The sequence below is a fragment of the Globicephala melas genome, chromosome 2, assembly GCF_963455315.2.
Source record: "Globicephala melas chromosome 2, mGloMel1.2, whole genome shotgun sequence".
Taxonomy (NCBI): Eukaryota; Metazoa; Chordata; class Mammalia; order Artiodactyla; family Delphinidae; genus Globicephala; species Globicephala melas.
This window is the reverse complement of record NC_083315.2, coordinates 150016295-150039317: the sequence shown is the minus strand read 5'-3', so window position 1 is coordinate 150039317 and position 23023 is coordinate 150016295. Positions and strand designations below refer to the sequence as shown.

At 47.6% G+C, this 23023-nt stretch overlaps 1 long non-coding RNA gene across 1 annotated transcript; it reads left to right on the top strand.

Annotated features, from left to right (window-relative positions):
* Positions 1–4: 4 nt before the first annotated feature.
* LOC132596876 (uncharacterized) lies at positions 5–22800 on the top strand. The gene is made up of 4 exons (XR_009563170.1): positions 5–648; positions 15750–15831; positions 20320–20459; positions 22223–22800. It is a non-coding gene; the product is annotated as an uncharacterized lncRNA (long non-coding RNA).
* Positions 22801–23023: the final 223 nt, after the last annotated feature.

The following is a 23023-nucleotide window of genomic DNA, read 5'->3' as shown; positions in this document are numbered from 1 at the left end:
CTCGAGTTGTTCAGTTACGGCCGAGCGTCCGCGCGCCTCCGAGGTTGGAGGACCGGAAGTGACCTTTCTTGCCTCCTCAAACGCTGAAGACCTTGCAAGTGAGGCCTCAAGAGGGTGGCTAGACCAGTTGTGGAAACAGCCAGTCTGAACGCCCCCCACCACTACCGGAGGCTACGCTGGAGAAGTTGCCGCCCTCTTTCCCGGTTCCTCAGCTCCGGTGACGGCCCAGCCTCCAGATACAGACGCTCAGAGTGTGCGTCCAGGGTCAGCTACCCCATGGGCCGACGCCCCATTATAATGCTGTTACACTGCGTGTTACTGGTTCGTTTGCGCCTCTGTCTTTCTAATAGATTGAGCTCCCTGATGGCAGGGACAATATATATATTGTTTGTTTGTTTGCCTTTGCCCTTTCCTTTTAAACGTCTAGCACGCATAATATAAGACAGAGGAATCGGGTCTGAGGAGATCGAATACCCACCAATAAGGAGATTCAAAGTGGGAGTTAATATGGGAGCAAAGATGATATCCTTCCATCCGGACTACAGAGACTAGAGAGTATAACATAACACCAAGAGCTACCATTTACCTAAAGCTTACTAGGTGTTGGATACTGTGTGTGAATTGTCTCATCTAATGCATCTCTGTGAGGTAGGTCCTCTTATCCTCATTTTACAGATCAGGAAACAGAGCACAGAACTTAAGCAGTTAGTAAGGGGATGCGTTTATATTTAAATCCAGGTGTGTCTGAACCCAAAGTCTGTGTGTAATGAGAATCTCTAATTATTTCCTTAAGATAAATTCTTAGAAGTGAAGTCCTTGGGCACACACATTTCTAAGACTGCTGTTACAGTTGACAAATTGCCCTCCAAAAAAATATATCAATACGAAAATCAGACAAAGATAGTACAAGAAAAGAAAATTGCAGACCAGTGTCCCTCATGAATGCAGATACAAAGATCTGCAACAAATTATTAGCAAACCAAATCCATCAATACATAAAAGATTAATGCATAATTATCAAGTAGAATTTAAACCTGGAATGCAAAGCTGTTTTAATATTCAAAAATCAATTTGAGAAACCATATTAATATTCTGAAAAGTAAAACCACAGGATCATATCAATTGATGCAAGAAGCATTTGACAAAAATCAACAGCCATTGAATATAAAAAAAACCCCACAAAACCTCTCAGACAACTAGCAATAGAAAGGAAATTCTTCAGCATGACAAGGGACATCTACAAAATCCTATACCTAACGTCATACTTTATGGTGAAAGACTGCTTTCTCTCTAAGATCAGGAACAAGGCAAGGATGTCCACTCTCACTACTCCTATTTAATATTATACTCAAAGATCTAGCCAGTGCAATACGGCAAGAAAAAGAAATTTTAAAAACATACAGACTGGAAAGAAAGAAAACTGTCGCTATTAACAGAAAACATCATTGTCTACATAGAAATTCCCAAAGAATCAACAATAATAAGAAAAAGCCTCCTAGAACTAATACATGAATTTAGCAAGGATACAAGGTCAACACACAAAAATTTATCATATTTCTGTATACTACTGATGAATAATCAGAAACCAAGATTGAAAACATAGTAGCTCCCAAAAGCCATAAAATATTTGTCAATTTTACTGTGTGTTAAGTTTAAAATGTCCAAAAAATTCTATGAGTTTACATGCTTGCTGGCACTTATGTTCTGGCCAGTTTTGGATATTGTCATTATTTTTCCAGGTATAAAGCCGTTAAAAAATAAGGTACATACTATTTTATACATACAAAAGAATATGTGCGTATGTATATGCAAGTTATGAAACTTGACAACAAAATGAACACCCATGGGCCCATCTGTCAACTTGACAACTAAAAATCTCAAATTCATAGACACAGAAAGTAGAATGGTGGTGGTCAGAGGCTCGAGGGAGGGTTTATTGTTTAATGTTCAGAGTTTCAGTTGTACAAGATGAAAGGAATTCTAGAAATGGATGGTTGATGATGGATGTGCATTTATATTGTACAACAATGTAAGTGCATTTAATACCACTGAACTGCACACTTAAGGGTTAAAATGGTAAATTTTATGTTATGTGTATTTTACCACAATTTTAAAACATAAATAATTTGTGATATTTTTAAAAAAACACCTAGAATACTGCCAGTACCATCACATCAATGTGTGTACTCTTTTCCTAACCCATTTCCCTGCCTTCTACCACACCCGAGGATAACCACTAAACTAAATTTTGATTGATATTCCTTTGCTTTATGAAAAAATAATTTATATTTACAATTCCTAAACAACATAGTGATTAATCTTGCTTGTTTTGGAGTTTTTTTACAAATGGTATTATAATGTAATCTTCTACAAGTTGCTGTTTTTACTTAGCATGACGTTGCTAAAATTCATCCATCTTGTTATATGTATCTGTAGTTCTCTTGTTTGCACTGCTGTGTAATGTTCCATCATGTGACTATACCACAATTTATGTATTCATTTTCCTTCAACAGATATTTGGGTTGTTTCCAATCTTTTTGGGGGGTGAGAGAATATAAACTATAAATATTCTTTTGTATATCTTGGCATACCTACAAGTGGAACAGCTGGGTCATAGGCTATGTGAACATTCAACTTTACAAATAGTGCTAGTATTCCAAAGTGGTTAAATCAATTTATGCTCCCTCCAGTAGGGCTTAAAGAGTTCTAGCTTACCAACACTTGGTATTATCAACTATTTTGGGGGGTGGGGATGGAATCAGGTGGATATAAAAGGATATATCATTGGAATCTTAATTTGTTTTCCTGATTACTAATGAGGTTGTTCTTTTTTTTCTTTTTCCATATGTTTATTGGCCGTGTGTTTTTTCTGATTTGTGAAATATCTACTTGTGTCTTTTACCTACTTGCTTTTGGTTAAAAAAAAATCTTTTTCTAATAGATTTGTAGGCGTTCCTTGTATATTCTGAATACTAATTTTTTTCTTAGTTTATGGCTTGTCTTTTTACTCACTTTGAGATGTCTTTGAACAGAGTTCTTGATTTTAATGTGATTAAATGTATCAATCTTGTCTTTTATAGTTAATGCTTTTTGTGTTTTATTTAGAAAATCCTTCCCTAATCTAAAGGCATAAAGATAATCTCCTGTATTTTAAAAATTGCCTTTACACATAATTTTGAATTACTTTCTATGTAGGGTAAGAGCTGGGATCCAATTTTATTTTCTTTTTCCATTCTTTCTTCAGTGATTTTCAGTGCTACCATTGTACTATGTGAAGTTTGTATATTGTGTGAGTCTGTTTTGGGGCCCTGTATTTTGTTCCATTGCTAAATTTGTGTATCCCTGAGGCAGTATTACATTATCTTAATTATTATTGTCTTATTTTTTTTAAAGTCTTGCTCTCTGGTAAGAAAAACTCCCTTACCATATTCCTTTCTTTAAGAGTGTCCTGACTAGTTTTGGGCCTTTGCTCTTTCATATATATTTTAGAAATAAATTGTCTATTTCTCAAAAAAAAACCCAAAACACTGTATTGAGATTTTGACTGACATTGCTTTAAACCTCTATATCAATTTGAGGACAATTGACATCTTTAAGATACTGAGTCTTACTATCCATGAACGTGGTGTATATCTCTTCTTATTTAGGTCTTCTTTAATGTTGTCCAGTAAAATTTTAAAATTTTCTCCATTTAGGTCTTGCACATCTTGTGTATAAAATTTATTCCTAGGCATCTTATATATTTGTCACTACTGTAGATGATTATCATTCTTTTTCATCATTGCCAAATTGGTAGAGAAAATACAGAAACTCCTTTTAATTTTCATTCCTTTGCTCATTAATCAAGATGAGCCTTTTTCATGTTTATTTACCATTTGCATTGCTTCTCTTATGAATTACTGGTGCATGTGGTTTGCCCATTTTTCTAATATGATGTATAGCAGACATTCTGATTGTTCATTCAATATCCATTTTTCTCTTCCTTGTTAAAAATAACTGATTTTGTTTTGTTTCTACCCACAGGGAAGGTGGTTTTAGCTTATGAATAAATCCTGATTGGTCTAAGCCAATCATAGTAATTCCATTCTACTTTTTTTTTTTTTACAGATTGGTGTAGAATAACACACTTTCTAATTAGTGAGATGTAAGGAAAATCTGTTTGGGACTTCCTGGAAAGATTTCCCTGTTCTTAAGAAAGAAACAGACTACGTAATCTCTTCTATTTCTGGACTTCTTGGATGAGATTCCTAGAGTTAATGCAGCTATCTTGTGACCATGAGGTCTTAAGACTGAGGATAATGTTAACATTCTGAGGATTTCAGAACAGAAAAACAGAAAGAACCTAGACTCTTGATAATGTCAATACTTAATGGATAGTTTACATATATTAACTCTTCATCCTTAAAACAATCCTTTGAGACAGATACTATTAATATAACCATTTTCAAAAGAGGAACCTAAGGCATAAATAAGATAAGTAACTTGCTCAGTGTCACACACTCAGTAAATGGAAGGGTTGGGATGTAAACCCAACAATCTAGCTTCAGAGCCTGCACCATTCATTAGTCTATATATCGTGGTGCCTTTTTCTTAAAGTTGTGTGAAATCGACAAATTCAGAAGTTGCCCTACCTTTAGACTTCTTATTATATGAAGTGATAAATTTCTCTATTGCTTATATAATTTTAATTGGAATTTTCTGTCATTTGCAGCCCAAAGCATCTTGATTTTGGGTATTTATTTTTTCTAGTTGACTTATAAGATATATTTATATATTAAGGATACCAACTGTTTGACTGCAGTTTATGTTGAAATATTAGTATTTTTAGAAACTTTGCCCAATTCTCATATGTTGCTGTGGGATTGTAAATTGAAACCTTTAATAGGACAATTAAAAAAAAAAAAGCAAAAGACTTTAAAATTTTTTTTCATACCCTTTAAACCAGCATATTTATGTCTAAAAATATATCCTAAGAAAATAATCAGAAATAGGCACAAAGATTTATCCACAATATTTTTCACTGTATTATTTATAACACAAAAATAAGAATATTCCTAAAATTCAAAATTAGGAAATTGTTTGGAAATTATAGTATGGCCATGCAATGGAATATCATGTTTTAGAAGAATATTTAATGACATAGGAAGTGCTTAATGATAAGGAGAATTGTTGACAACATACTGTTAAGTTTCAATCACTCTGGAAAATAGTTTGGCAGTTCCTTTCAAAACTGAAAATGGACTTATAATGCAACCCAGCAATTACACTGTTGGTCATTTATCCCAGAGAAATGAGCACTTATGTCCAAATAGGAAGTTGTACATGAATGTTCATAGCAGCTTTATTCATGATAGCCCCGAACTGAAAACTACCCAAATAAATGTTCTCCGATTGGTTAATGTTTAAACAAACTGCAGTACATGCATACCGTGGAATACAGCTCAGCAGTAAAAAGGAACTATTGGTGTATGCAACAACTTAGATGAACCTCTAGACAATTACACTGAGTGAAAACCAATCTCAAAAGTATACATACTACCTAATTCCATTTGTGTAACATTAATGATAAAACATAATTATGGAGATAAAGAATGGATTCATGGTTGCCAAGAGTTAGGGATGAGTGGGGGGATGGGATGGGTGTGGCTCTGAAGGCATGACACAAAGGATAGTAGAACTGAGTTTCTTGATTGTGGTGATGGTTATGTAAGGCTACACATGAGTCCATGTATAACTAGTGAAATCTAAGTTCTATGGACTGTACCAGTGTCAATATCTTGGCTTTGATACTGTACCACTGCTGTATAAGATGTTACCATTGGAGGAGGCAGGGGAAGAATGCATGGGCCTTGGTGTACCTTGCTTTCAACCTCCTGTGCATCTATAGTGATTTCAAAATAAATAAAACTTCATGAACCAGGATTTATAAAGGAAAAACATGTATTTAAAAGAAAATCATAAAGTATTACATTACTCTAACTGTAATTATTAAATGACTCAGTGCTAAAATAGATAATAAAAGAGAATTTATTTGAGGTCTGCAATTTTTCAAAAAAGGGTGAGAAAATAGTATAATTGGTGGTATCTCAATTTCATTTAAAATATTTATATGTTATTCATATAAATTATAAAAATACACACACATATATACTTACACACACACACACCTATACACACACACACACATATACATCAAGTATCATTATCTATATGTCTACATATACCTATATCTGTATTTCTATGTGCAGGTGTGTGTGTGGTTTTGTATGTGTGTATAAATGACGTATACCAAGATGTTAACAGTGGTTATCTCTGGGTGTTAATGGTTACAGGTTTATCAGAGACCCCTAGTTGCCTCAAAAGCCATTGTTCTATGATAATAGGGTTTTACCTGGGCAAATAGCCACCCAGAAAAAAGACTACATTTCCCAGTCTTCCCAGCAGGTAGATGTGGCCATGTGACTACATTCTTACCAATGGGATGGTATGGACGTGTTGTGTTGCTACTTATGAGAACCTTCCCTAGGAGATAGCCGTCATGGGTCCTTGGCCTCTTTATCCTTTTCTCTTCTTGCTTCCTTTCTGCTCTGCTAGCTTAGATTATGAGGATGCAGGCCTCACTGCAGGGAAGGCAGAGTAGTGAGCTGGAAGGAGCCTGGGCATCCTGAGGCCTCCGTGAGAACTCCCATGCCAGCCTGGACTTTTGGACTTCGTGTAGCTTTGAGCAAAATAAACTTCACTCCTGTTTAAGCCATTGTTATCTTGGGGTTCCTCTCACTTGCCGTCACACCCAGTCCTAACAAATGCAAGAGTGGTTTTTATTTTCATTTGTGTACTGTTCTATATTTTCCAAAATTTCTGCAATAAACACACCCATTTATAATCAGAAAGAAAAGTTATTTGTAAGTCAAAGAAAAAAATCCTTCATCAGGCCCGTTCTCTCAATGAGTAAGATTATGTTGACCAAATCTTCCAGGTTTTCCCAAAGGATCCCAATCTCAAACATTCTGGCTAATTGTCTGCATAATTATCAAATCGCAGTTTCCAAACTTAATTTGGAGAATAAGGTGATTATGATGATAATTCTCAAGTAGGGGGAGGGAAGCTGACCAAAATATTTGTGTCTTTCTCCTGTTCTAAAGAATCTCCTTTAGGCCATCAGATCACTTCCTTTTCCTGAAGGGCTTTGACTCAAGGCTTGGGCATGTGAATGCACTGCTGTTTTTATCCTTCTCTGATTGTTTTGGTGGATAAGTCATGTCTCTACGCAACCTGAGAACAAGTGCTATTGTAGTGGACACCTGTTGTTTTTGTCTGCCCTGCACCCCCTTTCCTTTGGGAACTGCCCCTCCTCATCCCATGTCATTCAGGTGAAACTGTCAATCCCAGGGTCTCCTGGTGCCCAGCATGGCCCCTCACCGCAGGGATGGCACACCACCCAGGTCTAGTCAGTCACCCACTTCCATGATGGCTGGTTTTGCAAAGCCATTCAGTTCTTCCCTGTGATTTGCTATACAGACCTGGAAGACAGCAGGTTTCTCTCCTCTAAATCTGCTCTAGGGAAGTTGGCTTGGACTATCAATGGCCAGCTTTCCTGCGTCATGGAGAAAAGCTTGTCTGAAGGAGAAAGTCAGGCAACTGCTCCAGGAGAAGCAGAAGTAAGCAGAGCCAAGTCCTAGAGCGAGAGGGGAAAGAGCAAATGGAGCCTGAAGGTGGAGCCACCCTTGGACTTCTCAACATATTCCCCTTTGGCTTAAATTGTTGAGTTGCTAGAGCCTTGACTATGTTTCTCTTTTGTCCTCCAAGGGACCCAACCCTATTCTCAGCTAAGGTAGGAGTTTATTATTATTTGATTGATTCTGCTAGACTAGAAGCTAGTCTTGGTCTAAATGTGGATTTATATTTTTTGGAAACTGGCTTTGTTCTTGAGATTCCCTGGCACTTAAATGTGGTTCGTTGCTAGGAATTTGGAGGGAAATTCTACTGACAGACACAGTGGTAGTCCCAGAGAGTGTGATTAGAAGAAACTACGACCACTATTGTTATTAAGACTGTATTAACAGTTGCTCTTCATAGAACAACATATTCAATAGGCAACAAATATTTATCAAGCATATAAATAAATATAAGCACCACATTGCATATTGGAAAATAGCCCCTGTAGCAGGGGAGACTCAATAAGCAGCAGCATCCCTTACAGTTAGAGGATCTTGCCTTTTAGTTAAAGATATTCATATTCCTTATCTCTTTTGGTCTCTAAAGACCCCTATGAAGTGGGCTGGCTCTGGTCAAGAGATCAGTTATTCCACAATTGACAGGTCCATCCTAAGTGAGAATTGTACCAAGCACATAGGTAGACAGAATCAAATAGTCTGTGATTCTGGGGGAAAAAATGTGGAGACCAAGGCCCATAGTTATCCTCTTAGCTATGGTAGCAGTGTAATGGAATGTTAAATGTTTAAATGCTTGGGCTTGGAAGTCATGTAAATCGCAGTTGAAATCTTAGGTCTGCCCCTCTGAAACTGAGTGATGTTATCTGTCAGTGGAGATGATAATAACAGTGACGTTTGATAAAGGGTAGTGATCTTAAAGATTCAGAGACATTGTACTACTATTGATCTTTAAAGCAGTAGGTCTGGATACCCATACCCATAATCAAGAGAATTTTTTAAATCTCTAATAAAAGGTGATTCTGGTGTACTTAGAATTTTGAAGACCAGATAGTCCAGACAAAAATAATGCTAGCTTTTATTTCTATAACTCCTCTCTTCAAGAATGAATCAGTTAGTGTAACTACCTGAGAGTGTTTCAGAACAGCTACAGACCTTGCATGATGGGGCAGCCCAGTCAGGAAGCCTGGGTCCTGGGTGCTAGCACTTCCTACCACTTTGGGGGCATAAGTGACACTTAGCAACTAACCTACGGGCAGAGGCTGCTGGTGGCTTGCAGGGACCCAAGGCCCACCGTCTCCCATCTGGCTCCCCTCCTTCTTTCCCTGGAATAGTTTCTATCCCTGGTTTGAGGCCTGTGGCCAGGAACATCCTTAACAACAGACAGTGATTGTCTAACTGCAGAGGGTAGGTTGATTAACTGGTTCCTGACCAGAGTGGAAAAAGGAGAGGCAAGGAGGCTTCTCAAGCGTGCTGTCTACATTGTGCAGAATGCGGCAGATGGGGAGAACTGAACTGAGTACTGAGATCAGAAGGTTCTTTCTTCTTTTTTTAATTATTGTTTTAAAAATATTTATTTATTTATTTTTGGCTGCATTGGGTTGTAGTTGCAGCACGCGGGATCTTCATGTGGCATGCTGGCTTCTCTCTAGTTGTGGCGCACGGGCTCTGTTGTTTGTGGCATGTGGGCTTTCTAGTTGAGGCACGTGGGCTCAGTAGTTGTGGCACGCAGGCTTAGTTGCCCCGCAGCATGTGGGATCTTAGCTCCTTGACCAGGGATCGAACCCGCATCCCCTGCATTGGAAGGCGGATTCTTAACCACTGGACCGCCAAGGAAGTCCCAGAAAGTTCTTTCTAATATCAGCTAATTTCACTTCTTAGGGCTTGAGTAATAAGAATCACAGTGTTCTCCACTTACTAAGCACCTGCGTTGTGCCAGAGGCTATGTATTAATTACATCGAAACCGTCCAAGTCTCTCCAAGGTAAATGTTAACTTCTTCATTTTACACTGGAGGGCACCAAGGCTCAGAGAGGTTAAATGCCATGCCCAGGCATATAGCCAGTGAGACAGAACTTAGGTTCTAACCCAGGTTGGTCTTCTCCAGTGACTTCCACAGTGCCTCCTAACTCCACAACGTCTATATCCTTCATGTTGTAGTGGGAGGAATGGTCTTGAGGGGTCAAATGGGCCAAACTCCCACCAGTCCCTGAGGTCTTCAGGATCTTGGGGATATAAAGCTCTGTGTCCCTACCCTGTCACATGAATAAGGAGCCAAAGGATGAGACTGGAGCTGATGCTGAGAAAGCTGAGTGGCAGTCCTCTGAGAGCTGTGCCCTAGCCTTGCTAGGATGCCCTGCACACAACTGAGGGCGCTGGGGGGTGGGTAAGGGAATCTCCCTGCCAAACCCTACCCCCTGAAGGGAAACCTGAGTGGAAACCTCCGAGGGCTCACAAGCCTAGCCTGGGGTGGATGCATCCTTGGAGCCCAGTGGCCAGGCGCACCCCGTGGGAAAGCCTTGGCCCTGGCCTGCCTGGGAGCCACGGTGGTGCCGCCTCCTGCCCACGGCTTGGCTCAGCGGGTTCCCAAGTGGCTTGACTTCCTGCCCCCCTCCACCACCACCCCCCACAGCCCCCAGGGAGCCAGGGAAGCCACTGGCAGAGTTGGCTCTCAGCCCCCAGGCCTCCCAAAGCCCTTTCCCCCTACACCTTGGGGCCAGGTTTCCTGCAGCGGAGCAGGAGGAGAACCTCCCATCTCCCTAGGTCTCTTTAGGGCTGACTGGCCCCATCCCTACTCCTGCTGCTGCACACTGAAGCAACACTCTGGGCTGCAATAACAGGGCTTTGGGTATGGGCTGTTGTTTTTGCAGCTGGGCTGGGGCGGAGCAGCAGCTGGGAAGGCTTCTCGGGTACCGACCATCTGAGAAAGCCCCGAGCCCGCATTCCCACTATGGCTGGGACAGCCCCTTCAGGCTAGCAACTGTACTGTTCCTACAGAGAGGCCCCTGGGCAAGGCGCAGAGTGTGAAGGGAAGGCAGAGAAAGAGGCCAGCCAGGGGGGAGCGAGAGCTTAGGGGAGACCCTGGGCCTTCTCTGAGCCAGCCCTCGCCCAGCAGGCTGTGCTTCTCCCCTCATTTTTTCCAACTGCAGCTGGACCGAGCCTCCCCCCCACCCCACCCCCGCACACATCTGGCAGATGCTGAAGCAAGCTTCCTTAAAACAAACAACAAACAAACAAAAAATCTCATTTACTAGGGGCAAAATGTCGGAAACTAAAAAGAATAAAGATCAACCCGTAATCCCTTCACTCAAAAATATTCATTAAGAACATTTTGATGTATTTTCTATGACCTCTTTTTTCTTTTAAATTGTGGTAAAATATACATAACATAAAATTCACCATTTTAACCATTTTTTAAAATAAAGTTTGTTTTTAAATGTATATTCATATTCTTTTTAAAAATTATTTATAAAATTATTTATTTATTTATTTTTGGCTGCATTGGGTCTTTGCTGTTGCATGTGGGCTTTCTCCAGTTGCGGCGAGCGGGGGCTACTCTTTTTTTTTTTTTTGGGGGGGGGCTACTCTTCATTGCAGTGCGCGGGTTTCTCATTGCGGTGGCTTCTCTTGTTGTGGAGCACAGGCTCTAGGTGCGCGGGCTTCAGTAGTTGTAGCACACAGGCTCAGTAGTTGTGGCACATGGGCTCAGTAGTTGTGGCGCATGGGCTTAGTTGCTCTGCAGCATGTGGGATCTTCCTGGACCAGGGCCCGAATCCATGTCCCCTGCATTGGCAGCAGATTCTCAACCACTGCGCCACCAAGGAAATCCCTATATTCATATTCTTGTGCAACCATCACCATCTCCAGAACGTTTTATCTTCTCACATTGAAGCTCTGCACCATTAGACAGTAACTGTCCACTCCCCCCAGCCCCTGGCAACCATTCTATTTTGTGTCCCATGAGCAGTGTAGGAAATCCAGAGCCTTTTCCTTCCTTCACCACACGTTTAGCGCATTTCTGAGCACTCATGCGCCTGGCCCTGAGGAGCCAAGGCTGCTTGTCCATGACTTCTCTTTCCCTAGAGAAAGACGGAGGCCTCCACCAGCAGGGATTCATGTACCCAACAATCTGTGAGTGCCCCCGGGCTCGTCTGTCCAGTTGAGGTGCCAAGTCGTTGATGGCCATGCAGTAGAGTGACTCAGGAGAGAGCCAGCCTAGGTCTGGAGCCTACTCAGAGAGACTGCAGGGCAGAGCTGGCCTGGGAACAAGGAAGCATCTATGGGGTAGGGGTTCAGGGTCTCCATCCTAGATGTGGCCTAAGTTTGGCCCAGGACCACTTGGCAGACCCCTTAGTGACTGCTCAGCCAATCCCACGCAAAAGGATAGCCGTTTTTTGAGGGATTACTATAGGCTAGGCCCAATGACTCCTCTCACAAACCCTAGGCAGTAGGTACCTCTATTGTCTCCATTTTACTGACAAGGCAAGTGAGTTCCACAGTCATTTGGTACCTTGTTCAGGGCACACAGCTAGTGTGTAGTACAGCTGGGATTTGTACTCAGGTGTCTAACTCTAGACCCTGTGCTCTAGACCAGGGGTCCCCAACCCCCGGGCCATGGACTGGTACTGGTCCACGGCCTGTTAGGAACCAGGCCGCACAGCAGGAGGTGAGCAGTGAGCGAGGGAAACTGCATCTGCTGTTCCCCACCGCTCACATTACCGCCTGAACCAACCCCACCAACCTGCCACCAGTCCATAGAAAAATTGCCTTCCATGAAACTGGTCCCTGGTGCCAAAAAGGTTGGGGACTGCTGCTCTAGACTATTCCCATTTCCTGCTTCTTCTCACAGGGGCTCTGCTGGCACCCAAAGGAAGAGAGGGGGAAGGGCTGTGGACCAGTGATGGTCTATGGGGGTGGGATTTGGGTCTGCCCTCTCTGCCCAGCCTGGTCCAATCCTAGACCAAAGACCCCTGGCCACTGGGAATGGGGAGTGCTCTATGCCCCAAGGGAACCTGGGTGGGGCAGGGATGGGGGCAACTGGAGAGGGAGCAGCTGGGGACCGCATTGCACACAAAGAACCTGATTGTGTTGCAGCCTCTTTTGTTTGGGAAAATGAGTATCACGAAGTCATCTTGTTTTGGACAATCTGGTGTCCCAGAGACCCAAAGCCAAAGAAAACATGGGCTGAGGAACCGGAGCCAGCAATGCTGAAGCCTGCAGGTGAAGCTGGCCCTTCCGGGGTTGGACAAGGGAGCTCCTGTGGGTTCTCAAGCTGGAACCTGGGTGCTGACACCCAGAGCAGGCTCCTTGCCTAAGGCTCCTTGTAGTCCAGTCAAAGGACAAGCCTTGAGCTAAGAAAATTAATTATTCCACAGCCAGATGGGAGCAAGGGATCTGAGGTGCTCAGAGCCCCCCACTGAACCCCAACCTTGGCCTGCAGGCAGAGGGGCCTCACCACATCCAGGAGTCACTGAAAGGCTCAGAGATCCACCAATTCCCTGGGCTCCATCCCTCAGCCTGAGGAACATGAGTGAGATGAGGCCGGTTGGGGGCCGGCCAGGCCTCGGGCGGTCACAGCACCCTACAAGGCAAGGGAAGGCAGCTCAGTGGGAACCCAGGCGGGGAGGGGTGATCTTTTTTTCCGGAACAGGATTCCCTGTGGGGCGCAGAGCAGAAGTCAGTAGGCTCTAGAGTTCTGGACATGCCTATTTGACTCGGCTCAGGTCAAGAGGGCGGCCCACTGGCCTGGCCTCACCAGCCAAAGCCAACACAGGAAATGCCAAGCAGACCTCAATGTCCAGGCACCTAATTTGCGCTGGTTGGCCGGGAGCGCCTGCCTCCCCAGCACCACTGGGACTGGGAGGGAGCGATGGCGTTAGTGCTCAGGGGACGCACAGTCTCCAGGCCTGTCCTGGTGGGCCCTCCACCCCGGGGCCAGGAGGAGCCAGGCAAACACACAGGAGACCAGCAAGCAGCGAGAGGAGTCAGGCGTTACCCTGGACGGCGGCCACCGGCTTGTTGTTGGGATCCAGTTTCACACTCCTGCTCCTTCGAGGAGAGCTGTGAGGGGTCACCCCCCCCAACACCCTGGGAAGGAGACTGACGGGCAGACAGTTGTTAGCGCGCCGCCACCATGGTGATTAAGGCTGCTGTAATTGGCCTCGCAGCCAGGCAGGGGCCGGGCCTGTCAGCCAGCAGCCGCCAGGGTCTGCGGAGCAGGGGAGGGGGCCACGGCGCAGGGAACAGCATGTGCTATAGCTGTTTGCACTGATCGGATTAGTTTGTGAATTGACATTCAATCCTCCTCGGTGATTTTCTTTCTGGGGCCCCAGCCAGGGCCAGAACTGTGGGGGTGGGTGGGTTGTGGGCAGGGAGGAGACACGGGTCTTCGGGAGCTCTTTTTATTCAGGCATCAGCTGGGGCAGGGTCCAGGGCGAGGGTCCGCATCCTAGGTGTGGCCTCAGCTTGGCCAAAGAGTCTTCTGCAGCCCCTCAGTGACTGCCCAGCCAACCCCATGTGGAGAGACCTGCTCATCTCTTGCTGGAAGGGCCCCTCATCCCCATATGCCCACTGGTGCCTGGTACCGGTCGAGCCTTGCAGGTGCATTCTGTACTCTCAGGCCCAGCATAGTGCCTGGCACAGAGTAAGTTAGCCAAGGATATTGGCAAAGTGAGTGAATCGGTGTCCTCTTCCCCAGTTGGTCTGAGTGCCTTGTGGGAGAATCTCTGTGATCCCCTTCAAGGTCTGGGTGGTCCTTGTGGGAGCATTTTTCCAGACAGTCTGAGGAATAGAGAGCTCTTGGGCCAGCGGCCCTGCCCCTGCTTCTACAGGCAGCATTCCTTAAGCCATCTCGGATGGGCTGTTGTGCTACACTTCGGCCAAGTTCTCCTTTTTGCATTAGTGTGTGTGTGCGTCCATGCATACGGCTGGGGGAGAGTATGTGTGCTGCCCTGGAGGAACACTTGATATTTTCTTTCCTCTACATCCTCTGTGTTCCCTCCCTTGGAGGTCCCAGGCAAGGAGGAGGAAAGCTAGGTGTCTGGTGTGGAGGCCTCTGGGTCATGACCTTTTCAGAGCCTGTCTTATTTACAACTTCAGCCTGAGGCACAGGCCAGGCTGGCCTCCCACCTTCCTGTCCCGTCAGTCCCCTCCCTGAGGGGTGCCCCAAGCCATCTGTGAGTAGGAGCTGGTCCTGGCTGCTCAGGGCCTTGGCTGGGATAAGGGGCAGCGCCCTCTCCACAGGAGGATATGTTGGAGGCCAGGTAGCTGGAGCCCTAGAGGGAGGCCCATCAGGTCAGCACTGGTGGGCAGGGGCAGTGGCCAGCACCCACCAATGGTGTCAGGTGAGAAGTATCCCTTCAAGCCTAGGAATGTATGTGCCCCAGGCACATTGGGGGCTGAAATACAATCCTTCCTTCCCTCTTGCTAGGTTTGGTTTGAAAACCCCTTCTCTGCCAGGTGACCAGCCCTGCCCAGCCCAGGCCTCCAGCACCCCAAGACCCTGAGCATGGGTACAGCATGGGCTCCTGGGGGACACTGGAGGAGAGGCACCACAGCACTGACCCCGTACCCCTCCCTAGCCTGCTGCTTCCTTCTCATTCTCCAGCCCCTTTCTCCCACCCCAGCCCCTTTCTCCCACCCCAGCCCTTCCTCAGGGGTTTTCCAGTCTCTGCTCCATCATATCCATTCTCTGCAGTGAAGGGGCTGGAAGCTGTGGCAAGATGAGAGTAAGGCCTGGCTGTGCAGCCTGGGACAGCCATTAAACTGTTCTGAACCTCAGTTTTCTCATCTTTAAAATGGGAGTGAGGAATATCCACACTCTATTTACTGCCTTAGAGGGATATTGACGATGCATTGTTGAATGAAAACAGCAGGATGTAGCACAGAATGCATTGAAAAGGTCTGGAAGGACATCCAATAAATTGTAGACAGAGGTTATCCAGGAGTGTGGGAGTTAAGGGAGGGACAGAGCAGTGAGTGCAATTTTTACTTAATATACCTTGATATTACTTGAATTTTATTTTAACAAGTATGTACCTCTTTTTTTTTTGGCCATGCCGCATGGCATGTGGGATCTTAGTTCTCCAACCAGGGATCGAACCTGTGGCCCCTGCAGTGGAAGCGCGGAGTCTTAACCACTGGACTGCCAGGGAAGTCCCCACGTATGTACCTCTTTTGTAATTAAAAAATGTAAGGGTTCTAACTTAAAGGGCTATTGCCAGCTTTAAATGTTAATGTACGTTTGTTGAATGAATGAATGATGGATGAAGGCCCGGTGCATGTCTGGCTCAGGACATGCTTCTCCTACCCCCACCACCGCCAAGCCAACTCAGACTCCCCACTTATCCACCTTCTTTTCCTGAAGGGGTTAAAACAGCAGCACTTCCAAAGCAGAGTAAACGGAGTCCAGAAGCCCCTAATGAGGCCTCAGTGGGATGTGTGGGGTGACATGGAGGCGGCACCCGCCCGGCAGGCCACTAGGCCAGCCCACTCTGCTCAACTCAAGACCTGCTTCCAATTACCCATGAAATCTGAGCTGGAAGAGACCTATTAAAGCCCCATTTAGTTTGATCCCCCTGGGGGCCAGGGATCTTTTCCGGCGACATCCCCCTCCTTATCCGACTGGGACTCCAAGCCCTTTGGATGTTATCTCCTCCTGGGTCAATATTGTGACAACTCCAGCTGTGACCCAGGCCACCCTGGAGCCAGAGCTGATCCGAGCCTGCTGTGGTGCAGGGGGCCCCAAACCCAGCTCCCTTCCTACCTCGAGGCTCCCAGAGGTAGCAGGCAATCATGGCAGGCTGACCACCTCCTGCCGAGCCCAGCCCAGCCTCTGCCCCTCGTTCCAGGCTGGTCTGTAGGAACCGGCTTGATGGCTCCTGGCCCACCTGTTCATTCCCATGGGGAGCTCTTATTGGTAGGGACCATCTTTCACACATTCCCAGTCGTGCCTGGTACAAGGTCCCATGTTTCATAACACCCGTTACATAAGAAATAATAAATAACGATGATGAATGACCTCCTCCCCACATCCCTGAGCTCGCCTGGGTCAGACCTCCCAGGGAAGGCATGGGGGCTCCAGAAGGAGGAGGGGGGAGCCCAGGGTGTAGCGGGCACTCACCCTCCTTCCACACCCTCCCCAGCACCTCTGCGTGTCCTCTCCCACAGCCACTCCCTCAGGAGCAAGAGGAAGCCACCAGGAAAGGCAAGGCAGGGGCCCCAAAGCCCCTCAGAGGAGGGGGACCCAGCACAGAGGTGGTGGCCCAGGGCACGCCCTCACGTTCAGTTGGCTTTGGCTCCCTCAGGACCACCCTGGTGGGAGCCTGTGCCCACCGAGGCCTGCCCTCTCCCTGCCCTCCCAGAGCGCCCTGACTTCCCGAGGCACCCCTCCCAGTTTGGGCCTCTAAACACTGTTCCTGTGGGTGGAGGCCCAGGGCTACACTCCAGGGACCAGGCAGGCGGGACTGGGCTGGGCCTTTGGGGGTGGTCTGCTGGGAGAATCTGTGGCTTCTTTCCCGAATTCTGGAGCAGCAGGGAGGGAGTGAGGAAGCCACTTTGGGGGCAAGGCTGGGGCAGCCACTGGGAGGTGAGAGGAGGGCAACAGGAAGTGGAGGATAAGAAGGTTTTGGCGGGAGAAGAGGAGGGGAGAGATCTTAGGGGCAGTGTCCAGAAGTGCGCCTGGCTTATCCTCTCCCCAAACTCCCCTCTGGGCCCCCTCAGAGCTGCAGAGGACACCCAGCCAGTCTCCTGCCTCCGATCCCCCCCACCACCCCGTGGATGGATCTGGATCCTGTTTGGGGGATCTTTGCGGACGTAGATTTTTTTGGCCTTGGTCAATGAAGGATGCTCTTTCTTTGGGTCTAGGCTAAGCTTCCTTGCTGCATTTTAAACCTGTAGCTTCTCGTTCCACCTAAAGTGGGTTCACACAGATGGACGCTCCCTCAGCATTATTAACCTGTTGCGTTGTTCCTCTAAAGTTCACTCCCCAGAGGAAAGAGGAACATAGCCCTGGCATTCTCCAGGTACTCTGGCCCTGTCACTGTCCCCACCTCCAGCATCCAATATATGCCACTTCTCACAGGCCCAGGGAGGGTTCCCATTGCCTGGGACAAGAACAGAGCCATTACCTCTTGCTGGACCCTTCCTGAGCCCTCCTAGTCCTGGTTACTGGCTATGTGGGGGACAAGGGGTCCTGAGGGCTGGAGGCCAGGGGCCAGATCACCATGGGGCCAGACCCCTGCCTCTCACAGCTGCTCATTGCTATGGCTGGGCAACCGCACAGGAATGCTTCATTTATCTCTGTCAAAAGTCAGGATGCAGTGTGCAGCCCCCTCCTCATGCCCCTGGAAGTTGGGGGTGGGTGGCGCATGGAAGGCACACTGCCTGGCCTTGGCCTTCCCCAGTACCCGTGGGCAGGGCAGAAGGAAGCACACCAGGACACGGACACCTGCATGCACAGACAGATTCTCCTGCAGATGTGAGCACATGCCTTGTACACACACACACACCCACAAAGCACATGCTTTGGCACACGAGCACAGGGTCTCCTGCACAGGCTCATGTGCACACACATTCACACACCTGTACACACCCACTTTCACACAAGTAGAGGCACATTCATTCCCACACACTTCCAAACCCACACAGCTCCCCACGCACATATGCTGCCTTATATCTTCCCCTGAACGTACATATATTCATCTGCATACGATGACACATTTCATGTGTACTCACATGGGACATTAATGGAAGGTTCAACTGCTGCTTGATTTACATTATGGAGTATATGATGGAAGTTGTTCAAAAGCCATTGGCTCTGGAGAGCACGGGAGGGGGTGGAAGAGGAAACCTGGGGCCCCAAGGGAAGTTTCTCTCATGTCCGTTTGGGAGCCATCAGCCTCCCAGGGCACCAGGAGACCCCAGGCCTTGCAGAGTGGGTAGAATTTCAGTAGATAGGCATGGAGCTGTGTTCCAGGAAGAGGGTCTGGCCTGAGCAGGGGAGTAGAGAAGGGGGAGTTTCAGGCCAAGTTTGGGGCAAGGCTTGGGGATGGCTTGATTGGAGGGAAGGGTTCTCTGGAGGGTTCATCCTAGGGGATGATGCAGCCAAAAAGTGCAAAAGGCTTTTTGCAGCAGGGAGCCATGGCAAATGTTTGAGCTGGAGAGTGTCAAGATGAAAGGGCTCCTTAGGTAGCTTCATGCAGTCAGTGCTTTGTGCTATGGGAGCCCAGAGTGGGGAAATGAGCGATTCTGCCAGGTACCAAGGGGAAGGAGCAGGACAGCCTCATGTCTGACATGGGCCTCCAAGCTGGCAGCTGGGGGCGGGGGAAGGGCTGTGCTCTTATTCACATGCACCCCATAAAGCCAAGCACAGATTGTCTTGAGGAACTGAGCTATCCCATCTATGCTGGAATCAGGAGTCCAGGCAGCTATGACCAAGTCTACCGGGACATGAAAAATGAGGCCAGTGAACAGTGCCTGATGCTACCCTGGGGCAGGTTGACCCGACCTCAGAGAGGAAAGGAAGTATTCTCCTGAATGAGGGAGAGCCATGGGTTGAGGACACAGGAGGAGCCTTCAGGGCCAGCTGGCTGGCCTTCCCAAGGGACCACTCATGTCTCAGGGTCACCCGGATAAAGAACGGATGGAGTTATGGGGAGCACCTGGCTCTGATCCTTTGACACATCCCCTCCCTTGGAAACCTCACTAAAGACATTCTAACCAACCTCCACCCACTGGTGACCCCACCATCCTGCTGAGATCTGTGGCTGAGAGGCTCAGCATTCCAGGCTCCAAAGCCACCATGGCCCCATTTCCAGCCTCCATCTCTTCAGAGCGGGAAACACCACATCCCAGCTGTCTGACCCAAATCCACCTGGAGGCCAGCCAGCTTGGCTGAAGTCCAACTTAGGCCAGATCCAGGAGACACTGCTGGGAAGAGGCAAGGGCTGGAAGGAAGCTGCAGGGCCAAACCCTTTCTGGGCCCTACCCCGTAGGGTTCTCCCTGGCACACCCATGGGCTTGCCCATTGCCATGTAATTCTGAGCCGCTGGCCCCCGGGGGCTGCAGGCCTTAGGCCTTTATGTGAAGTCCTAAGTGATACAGGTTACCATAACAGTGGGTGGTTGGACCCCATCCTGATTGCCAAAGGCCTGGAGGTCTGGCTTTAAGCCCCACTTGGGACAGAAGTGAATCTGGTTGAGAACCCAAAGTCCCATCTTGCAGATTTGAAAGCTTGTCAACAGGCTTATGCAGAGACCCTCACTCTGAGAACAACTCCCTCCTTCCTCCGGGCCCCCCGTATCTCCCACCCCCACCCTCAGCCAACAGACAGCATCAGCAGCAACAGCTGCTGCAGCCCTCGGGACAGCCTAGGGCCACCACCACCCCTGCTGAAGGTGAAAGGAGCTTGGGCATATGCGGTGCAGGGCTGCTGCACCCTCCTTAGTTCTGGGGAGCCGGCACCTCTCATCCTCCAGACACCTGCCCCGTGGGTCCCCAGCCCCTGAGCAGGCTCTTCGCTCCCTTCCCTCTGCTTTATCCTCCATCCATTCAGCTCCCAGCCAGGAGACGCTTTTCTGATGCCCATGGCATCTGGTGCCACAACTGGTCTGCCACATTCCATGCATATTCCCTCTCGGCCCCTTTTGCAGAGAGAGGAGCCAGATGGATGCAGAGTCAGGGTCAAGAAGCAGGATAGAGACAGCCAGAGGACACAGCCACTGAAACGGTCCCCGAGGACATCTGGTGACAGAAGCAGACACAGAAGAGGATGGCGAGACAGAGGCCCAGGGTCAGGTGACTCCCACTGAGCAGCCCACATGAGGGTCGTGGTGGGTGCTCCTGTGTGTGGGCGGGGCCAGTGCTGAAACAATCTAATTAAGGGCTGGCCCCTCCCAGCTTCCCCACTGCTACTGACCGCCAGGTCTGGAGCTCGGCGGGTCACCTTGTGGGCAGGTGGTTAGGGTGGGGAAGGGTGTGCGCTTTGGAGTGAGATGCTTGGATCCGGCACTCACAGGCTATGTGACCTAGAGCAAGTGCCTTCACCTCCCCACGCCTCGGTTTCCTCAGTGAAAATGGGTCTGCTGTTGTAGCCATGATTCTCGAGAGAATTGAATGAGTTAACATTTGCAAAGTGTTCAGAGTTTCTGGCACCGAACAAGCGATCTCTAGGTTAGGCTATTATTACTCTCATTTTCTGAGCCTGATTTCCTTGTTTGTTAGAGGGAAATAATAATACATGCATCCCAGTGGCTGTGGGGAGTGAGTGAGTAGATGTCAAGGCGGGGTCCTTGAAGGCAGTCTAACTTGCCTGCCCCCGGGGCCAGGGCCCACCCCACGTCCCAGCCCCGAGCCTGACTGGCCACAGAGGCCCCCAGGCAGGCCTCATGCCCAGCCAGGCAACAGGTGGCAGGGCCGGCAGAGCGCAGGTGCTCCGCCTGGGGGTGGTGGGGGACGGGGGGGGGTCCCTCCAGTTTCCTCCCCACGCCCTGCTTCCCCCAGCTGCTGGCTGGGCAGGCTGTGCCTGGGAGGAAGGCTGGGCGGAGGGAGGCAGCAAACGTGCAGCCGGGGCTGAGTAAGCGCCATTTCCTGCTGCCCCCGTCAGCAGCTTCAGCAAGGGTGGCCAGAGGGCGGCTCACAATGCTTGCTGGGGCAGGCGCTCAGCAACGCGGCAGGGTCACTTCCCTGAATTGTCTTGTTCGCTGGCTCCCCCCAGCACACCTGGCAGGCCTGCCTGCCTGGGGAACTGTGGGGTGCCCAGCCAGGCCTGAGAACATCATCCTGGGTGGCAGCCAGTCCCCAGCCCGCAGCGGGCCAGGAGGCAGGGGCTTGGCTGGGCATTTGCTCTGGGGTCTGGACACAGCATGAGGCTGGGGCCCACAAGAGAGCCAGGCGGGGTCTGAGTTTGGCCCTAGCCCACTGTGCCCTCTAGCAGCAGCAACAGGAGTGTCCGCACAGGACTTTACACCAGGACTGGATTGGGGCCACCGTCCCTGAAGCCCTTACTGGCAACATCTCTCACTATCTCGGTGGGCTTGACGTATAAAAAACCCCAGCAGACACTCAGCCAGAACAAATGCAAACAGCTAATAGTCACTTGGAGAACTCACTCGACTGCCCAGTAACCAAGGAAATGTATCCAGAACAAACCTGAGACATGACCTTCCCAGATCTGATGGCAAAGGTGTAAAAGAATGATGATACTGAGGACTGCCAAGGTGTAGGGATCTCATCATCCTGGACATTGAAGGGAGGAACGGGACAGCTTTACTGGAACTCGACAATAAGCATCAGAAGGCTTTGACCCAGAAATCCTAGGAATTTAAGGGATGCGAGCATGCTCCTTGTAGCGCTGTTAATAATGGAGAAAACATTAGACATTGCCTAACTGCCCAATTATAGGTAGATTTGAAAAGAAAAATTTAATTACGCAGTGATAAGTCTTCCCTGGGAGTACAACCATTAAAAATGACGCCACATTACAGCACTCTCAAACTTTAATGTGCACAAGAATATCCCTGGGATCTTGTTAAAATGAATATTTTGATTCTACAGGTCTGGGGTGATAGCTGAAATTCTGCATTTCCATCAAGCTCCCAGGGGAAGCTGATGTTGCTGGTGCCTGGACCACACTTCAAGCAGCAAGGCTGTAGAATTTTTACTACTAATATGAAAAGACATTACCAAAATATGATAAAATGAAGAATAGCGTGCTACAAACAATATGATGCCATTTTTATAAGAGATAAGATATGCGTGCATAGAAAACAAATCTAGAAGAATATAAAACAAAATATTAATAGAGGTTTTCTCTGGGTGACACGGTTGGGTGATTTTTATTTTATTCTTTATGTTAGTTCGTATTTTCTACAATGGATATATGGTCATCTCTCGGTATATGCCAGGCACTGGTTCCAGGACCCCCCGAAGATGCTCAAGTCCCGTATATAAAATGCCGTAGGGGCTTCCCTGGTGGTCCAGTGGTTAAGACTTCACCCTCCCAGTGCAGGGCCCCAGGTTCTATCCCTGGTCAGGGAACTATCCCGCATGCCTCCGCTGAGAGCCCCCATGCCGCAACTAAAAGATCCCGCATGGGGCAATGAAGATCCCACGTGCCGCAACTAAGACCTGGCTCATGCCGCCAAATAAATAAAATAAATAAATGAATATTTTTAAAAATAAAATAAAATAAAATGGCATAGTATTTGCATATAACCTATGCACATCCTCCCATATACTTTAAATTATCTCTAGATTACTTACAATACCTAATACAATGTAAACACTATGTAAATAGTTGTCAGTATGCAGCAAATCCAAGTTTGCTTTTTGGAACTTTCTGGAATTTTTTTTTAC